Here is an 8,111-nt window from a genome sequence, read left to right on the forward strand (position 1 = left end):
GGTATTACTCTGCAAGCTTCCTTGTAGTCTCTCCAATAGAGACTTCGCAATTTGCCCTACTTGATTTTCTAGATTGTGCAATGACGCGGTGTGGTTGCCAAGTGTAGTATCAACTGATTGGAACCATATATTCGATGATTGCACAAATCGAGTCAAGGCCTTCTCTAGATCGGTCATCCGGGTCTCCAAACTTGAAACTCAATTCTCCATGTTTGGAGCTTGTTGTTGTTGAAACCCTGTGGTGCGATGACCTTTTGTTACCCTTGATTATTGCATGAGAAATTAGGATGGTCCCTCCAACCAGAATTGTAGGTATTGCTATAAAGATTGCCTTGGTTTCTCATTGCATTACTCACATAATCAACTTGCTCAATGGCGGGTGTACCACCAATGGCTATTAGGTAATCAGAGGGGGCATGTCCTTCACCGCATCCGGTATAAGTAGTCACGACCACCACTCTTTTAGAAGTTAGAAGGTCTAACTTCTTACTCAATGATTCCACTTGGGCCGCCAAGGAAGTGACTACATCTATTTAATGGAGTCCGGCCACTTTCTTCCTTTCCCGCGTATTCCACTGATAACTATTCATGTCTATGTCTTCCACTAACTGTCAGGCTTCTTCGGGGGTCTAACTCCCCATTATACCTCTTGTAGCAGCATCTAGCAATTGCCTTATACTCGGATTCAACCCATTATAGAAAGTCTGAATAATCATCCATTCAGGAAATTCGTGTTGTGGGCACCTCCACAAAAGATCCTTGAAGCTCTCCCATGTTTGAAACAATGATTCTAATTCTATCTGCACAAATGATGATATCTCATTTCAAAGCTTCCCCGACTTCCCCTGAGGAAAGTATCTTGCAAGGAAAGCTTTGACCGTCTCATTCCAAATCGTGATGGATGCTTTTGGCAAGGAATAAAGCCACTGCTTGGCTCTTTCCTTGAAAGAGAATGGGACAACCCTTAATCTAATAGCATCATTCGATACACCGTTAATCTTCAGCATATCACAAACTTCCAAGAAGTTCTCTATATGGTTGTTTGGATCCTTATTAGCTAAACCATTAAACTGCATTGACTACTGAATCATTTGGATGAATGTCGACTTCAGCTCAAAGTTCGGAGCTATAATTGGGGGTTGCACAATGCTAGATTATGTCCCAATTACTGACAGGCTGGCATAATCAAATAATGTTCGTTGTTGTTCATTCTGTTCACCCATGTTGTCAGATCATTCAACTTCCACGTCAGCTAGATTGGACGGTTCTTCCACAGGTTCTTTTCCCCTTCTTCTGAGTATACATTCAAGTTTAGGATCTCCTTCAACAATTTGTGAAGGGTTCCCTCGGGTCATAACCTGGAGATGTAACCAAAAAGAATAGAAAAATTAGAAGATGATAGAATAAGAAAATGCGAAATGAAATGAATGAATGAATGACTAAGATAACAAAGTGCAAAGTATCTCTAAACGCCTACTCCTCGGCAACGGTGCCGAAAACTTGACATGACTGAATATGCATGTAAAGCGCATGTACACGGGTGTCGAAGTAATAAATCCCAGGTGAGTGGGTATCGTATCCACAGGGAATAGTGAATAGAAACACAACGATTGCTATCTAACTATGATGAGAATAAATCGATGGTATGATGAATGAGATTTATATAAAAAGAGATAAAAGAAATAAGAATGAGAGGCACAATAAAATTGAGAGATACGGCAATCGATATAAATGGGGTACTCAGATATTGTTCCGCCTAGGACAATCGTTTCAAGTGCAAAACCAACTATTATGCTTCCTAATTAATGCATTAATGAGCCATGGAAATCCTTCAATACACGGTCCCAAATCTAAGGTCAACCGTGACTAACTCTATACGCTGTCCAAGTGGAGAAATCGAACAATCTCAACACCACGCACTTGTATAGAATTGCATGGAGTTTTAAGGATTCCAAGTGATAAACCCTTTTCCTATATGTAAATCTAACCCTTTGTTCTAGGTGAGAGATCCCTAGTCACAGTTAACCCCTAGGTGCTAAAATCACTTCAACGCTTCACTCTGTTACCTTTCCAACTAAGCCCCAGCAGAAGGTCATCCCTTAGTCCGTTCACTCTACTATGATTGTAAAGAACTCAAGGAAATGGAGGTAGGATAAATCATGTTAAAGGGGAAAGGGGACGCTCTGCTACCTCTCGACTCACCCTCTGAATGCTCTCCAATCTAGATTTGTCTAACTCTCGTGGTGTGTCACTCACTCACAAGGGTTACCAAGGTGAACTCTCAAACCTGGTGTCACTCTAAGGGAGCATTCAATCAATCAAACATTCAAGATTGGAACTCAATTTAAACATCAATTAAAGAAAGCATAATAAATGGTTTAATGAAACAAATACATCCAAGGGTTCACAAATCCAAGTACCCACAAGGGGGTTTAGCTCTCCATGGAGCTAGTTACAATCAACAATGAAATCGAATGTAAAAGCAAGTAATCTATAGAAAAACCATATTGGTAGTCGTGTCGATGGTCTTGTGGAGTGGTCTCGCTCCTCCAATGATCCCCTTGTCCGGCCTAGGGCACACCTCGCCGGATCGGTGCCAATGAAAGCTCCCGCAATAATCTTCTTCCAAGTAGAGAGCGATGTCAAAGCCATAGAACATCTCCAAAACCCTTGCCAATACCTCTCAAAACCCTAACTTCCACCCTCTTGAAAGTTGGGGAAAAGATGGAGAAAAGAATCCTGAAATCGGGCTGAAAATCAGCTTTTAAAGGGCTGGAATTGGGTATCCACATGCCCCTGTGGGTGCCCTTGAAATTCAGTTTCTCAGCTTGCTGTGAACAGTATTTGCTACAATAACAGTGCCTTGCTATAGTACCGGCTAGAAACACTTCTGAATGCATGTTTTCATCGAGGTAACGTAAACGGGCACATGTTTATGTCATAGATCATTTTGCTTATTCAATAAAAGGCCTCATTGGTAAAGCTCTTGCCATCAATGCACAAATCGGGATACTCGAATGTGACTGCCTTTTTTCCCCTCCAAAACATTGTGCTAGCTTTAATACAAGGAGGTTGGCACACATTCTCGCATCTTGAACCCGACTTATGTCTTCACGTTTGATTATTCTCAAGATTTTCTACAATTGTCTGCGTTCACGATCTACATTGGCTTCTTCCTTTAACATTCGGCTTCATAACCCTATATGCATGAAAGTAACACAAATGCACAAGTATTAGTGCTAAAACCTGATAAAAGTAATGCTCAACATGAGGAAAGAATACTTCGCATTCTTATCGCACAAGCACTTATCACTATACCAAGTAGAGTGGGTATAATAGCCTTCTCGGCCCCCCTGACCGTGATATCATCTAATAATCCCATCCCCATGATTAGTCTGGTGATGTAGGGGCCTGAGAAAAGAACACCAACACTAGCATACTGGCCCTGATGACGAAGATAATCACCCACGATATGTCCTAGATGAATCACCACTCTCTGGATCATCGAGAATAAGTAAAGTAGATTGTACTGACTTAACACACCTGTGCTCTCACCTCGGCCACTCACTAATCTACTGAGTACTGAGTGTATATAGCACGTGGCCTTAGACACTCCTGGCTCGTGCTGACCCTGTTCACACAACATTGTGTACGCGCTCTGAGGAGTTAAGTTGCTAGGACAATCAGTCGGTAGGTGCCCGTACTCCTCCGTGTCAGTAAAAGCCTCATCATACAATCCAATCATTATCAAAAACTATATAATACTCATACTATAATATTATCCAAATGCTCAGAATTGTATGGTGTCAACACTATCAAATCTGGAATATGACTGGTCGAACTGAAAAGATGCTAGAAGCTCGAGTTTCAATGCGTGGATAGTTGGCTCTCAAATCGATAATAGCCTCCTCCAGCTTCCTACGGCCAACAGCTCCTCGATCTCAGCAGCTAGTTCACCGCCTCCTTGTACCTCTCTTAGTACATCTAAATCCAAAAACCGAGACTGTCCAAACATAATTTTTGATAACCTCTTAAATCAGACCTGTGCACGGGAATAGTGAATCCCATATCCTCTGGCTCAGGGGATGGCTCACGTGGTCGCTTGTGAGCTTGTTTCTTCGATCGGGGTGCTATATCTGCAAAAATTGAAAAATGATTTGATCAAAGAAACTCACAAAGTAACACTGTAGAAATCCACACGATCGTGTGAAAATTCCACACGCCCGTGTGGATCCACTTGGTGTGAAAACCGCACGGCCACATGCTAAAACTCCAAACAATATATCTTAAAAATTGTTTCTAACTCTTTCTAAGCATGCATAACCCATCTAATTGTAGAAACAAATCAACATTCATCATTCTAACCAGATGAAATTAGAAACTTTAATTCAGGCCGAAAAACTCAAGTAAACCTCTCTAAATCAACGATGCGAGGTCGGGAAAGGGGTTAGGAGTGTTCTCTGAGTGATTGGGAGTGTGAGAAAGAAGAAGAATGAAATGAATTTAAAGAAAACCCGCGTCCCTTGGAATTCTGCACATCCATACGGGCGTGTAGAATTTACCCACGCCCGTGTGATTCCACAAGAGATACCCACAAGGGCAGACACACACCCCTATTTTCTCTCTCGAAAAATACTCAATGCTTCTGAACGCAACCACACGGCATGTGGAAATTCCACACGTCCATGTGCCAGACCCACAGTGGCAGATGCATGCCCCTGTGTATCCTATGTCCAACCCGAGAAAAACTATAAGTGTTTCACATGACCGTGCAGAAATTCCCCTTGGGTGTGGACATTTACTTGGCCAGTTCATAGGAGCACCCACACACCCCTGTGTATTCTCGGGATGAAGGAGAGCTGTTCTGCAAAGATCCACATGGGCGTGTGGAAATTATCCACTCCTGAGTGGTTATCACAGGGTCATCCACAGGGGCGAGTCCACGCCCCTGTGTTTTCTCAGAAAAAATTTCTAAGTCTCTGCAGATTGACACGTCCGTGCGGAAATTACCCACGGGCGTGTGACCGTCACAAGGTCTCTCACAGGGGGACTCCACACCCTTGTGAACTCTCGGGATGAGCTTACAGTAGAGATCCACGGGCGTGTGGAAATTCCATACAACCATATGTTTTCTTTGGATGACTTAGAAAAATCTGCAGCCTTTACAAAAAATTCCTTTACATGTAAATACACTTAGAGCCTGCCTTTATGATGCAAAATATACTAGAGAAACATGCACATCATGCTCAAACGACCATAAACATTGCCAAACACATTTAAGTACATGACAACACGAAATAAACCATAAGAAAATTTCTGTAATAGCATCTACACATCAACACACCAACACTTAAAGCCTTATTCATGCAAACACTAAACTAAACACTAGAAAATAGTAAAGACTTCGGTTGCTTCCCAAGAAGTGCTTGTTTTACGTCACTTAGCTTGATGTACCTTGTCTTACCTCACGGGGGTTCACGGAGAAAGAAAACTTTCTTATTATCGTTACTAACCTCTCCTCCAAAGTATGGTTTTAGTGTATGTCCGTTCACCTTAAATGTACCCTTCTCTGGATGGGTAATTTCAATTGCACCATAAGATAAACTTCGGTTATCATATAAGGCCCAAACCGTCTGGCTTGAGCTTCACTAGAAATAACCGTAGGTGAGAATTGAATGGTAACACTTGGTAGCTGACCTTGAACTCTTTTGGATTCTTGATATGCTTGTCATGCCATTTCCGAATTCTTTCCTTATATATCCTTGCATTCTCGTAGGCTTTCATCCTCCACTCATCTAACTCATTGAGATGAAGCATTCTTTATTCCCCTGCCTTGCTCAAGTCAAAATTCATAGCCTTAATGGTGCAATAGGCTTCATGCTCTAGATCCACAGGCAAATGACATGATTTCCCATACACCAAGTTATAAGGGGCGGTCCCTATTGGAGTCTTGTACGCCGTTCTATGAGCCTATAGCATGCCATCCAATCATTTTGACCAATTCTGCTTGCCTTGTTCTATAGGCTTTGCCAAGATTCTCTTAAGTTCCCTATTCGTGACTTCCACTTGGCCACTTGTTTGCGGGTGGTAAGGCGTAACAAGGCGATGATGCACTCCATAGCACCTCACCACTTTCCAAAGTTGTGTGTTGTAAAAATAGGTCCCTCGATCATTAATGATAATTTGTGGGGTCCCTAATCGAGTAAATAACCTCTTCAAAAATTTCACCACTATTCTAGCATCATTAGTTGGAAGAGCTTAAGCTTCCACCCATTTAGAGACATAGTCAACTGCCACCAGGATATATTGGTTACCATTGGACTTTGGAAATGGTCCCATGAAGTCGATGCCCCACACATCAAGCACCTTGCGAAATTGCATCGGGTTTTGAGGCATTTCATCCCTTCGCGATAGATTCCTGGCCCTTTGACATCTATCACATAGAAGAACAAACTGATGAGGATCTTGAAATAGGGTCGGCCAGTAAAAATCAACAGCTAAAACTTTCTCAGTAGTTCTACTTGAAGCATAGTGTCCCTAATTGGCCCAGTGACAATGTGCAAGAATACTCCAACCTTCTTCCCTAGACACACATCTTCGAACCACATGGTCAGCACAAATACAAAACAAGTATGGATCATCCCAAAACTAGTTCTTTAAATCACTGAAAAACTTTTTCTTCTATTGAAACGTGAGGCCCTGCTTCAGTATTTTCCCTGATAAGTAATTTGCAAAATCCATGAACCACGGAGTGTCCTTTAACTCTGAAGCCTGCACTACATACAAATGCTCTTTAGGAAAGAAATCATTAATTTTTTTGGTTGCAGGTTCTTGTCCCTCACAATCTTCCAACTTTCGATAGATGATCCACAACTATATTTTGTTTCCTCTATTATCTTTTATTTGCATATCAAACTCTTGTAATAGCAGGATCCAATGAATCAACCTCGGTTTTGCGTCAGCTTTGTTCAGGAGATAACGGAGTGCCGAGTGATCAGTAAATACTGTGACCATAGATAAGATGAGGTATGGCATGAATTTGTCAAAAGCAAACACCACTACTAACAACTCTTTTTTGCTGGTTGTATAATTCACTTGAGCACTTGTGAGAGTCTTAATAGCATAATAAATCGGTCGGAACTGCTTATCTTTTCTCTGACCGAAAACTGTTCCAACAGCATAATCACTTGCATCGCACATGAGCTCAAAATGTTCGTTCTTTCCAATATGGTTAAAATTGGTGCTTGCACTAGTCTTTCCTTCAACAAATTGAAAGCGATCTGACAATCATCCCAAAATCAAAAGGAGCATCTTTTTCAAGGAGTTTGGTCAATGGTTGCATGATTTTCAAAATGTTATTGATGAACATTCTGTTAATACCTGCATGCCCCAAGAAACTATGAATTCCTTTTACATTTATAGGTGGAGGAAGCTTTTTGATGACCTCAATCATTGCCTTATCCATCTCCATACCCATTTGGGAAATCTTATGTCCGAGGACAATGCCTTCTTGGACTATAAAATGACATTTCTCCCAATTAAGAACAAGATTCATCTCTTCACACCTCACTTGCACTCTTTCTAAATTCTTTAGAAAGATGTCAAAAGAGTCTTCAAATACCGAAAAATCATCCATAAATACCTCCATAATGTCCTACAGGAGGTCATCATGTGAGGTGTTGAGACTGAGCGATTTCTCCACCGGGACATAGTGTAGAGTTAGTCATGGGTTGACCATAGATTTAGGACCGTGTGCTTAACGATTTCCATGACTCATTGAGCATTGATTAGGAAGTATAATCGTGGGTCTTGCACTTGAAACATTAATCCTAGGGGAGCATTGTTCGAGTACCCCACTTATATCGTTTGCCTTACCTCTCACTTACGTACACCTCTCATTCTTGTTTCTTTTATCTTTGTTCACATTACCTTTTATCGACAGTATCATTGTTTATTTTTACGTTGTTAAGTAGCAATTTAAGTATTTTACTCCCTACTCCCTGTGGATATGATACACTACTCACCTGGGATTTATTACTCGACAAACCCGTGCACTTGTGGGTCACACAAAAGGGGTGTTATCAAGTTTTGGCCCCGTTGCCGGGGAGCAG

General features: G+C 41.5%; 1 non-coding gene across 1 annotated transcript; it reads left to right on the forward strand.

Annotated features, from left to right (window-relative positions):
- Positions 1 to 726: 726 nt before the first annotated feature.
- On the forward strand, positions 727 to 832 carry LOC120274305. The gene has a single exon (XR_005540834.1). It is a non-coding gene; the product is annotated as a small nucleolar RNA R71 (small nucleolar RNA).
- The last annotated feature ends 7,279 nt before the right edge of the window (positions 833 to 8,111 follow it).

This window comes from Dioscorea cayenensis, chromosome 12 (genome assembly GCF_009730915.1).
Source record: "Dioscorea cayenensis subsp. rotundata cultivar TDr96_F1 chromosome 12, TDr96_F1_v2_PseudoChromosome.rev07_lg8_w22 25.fasta, whole genome shotgun sequence".
NCBI classification, from domain to species: Eukaryota; Viridiplantae; Streptophyta; class Magnoliopsida; order Dioscoreales; family Dioscoreaceae; genus Dioscorea; species Dioscorea cayenensis.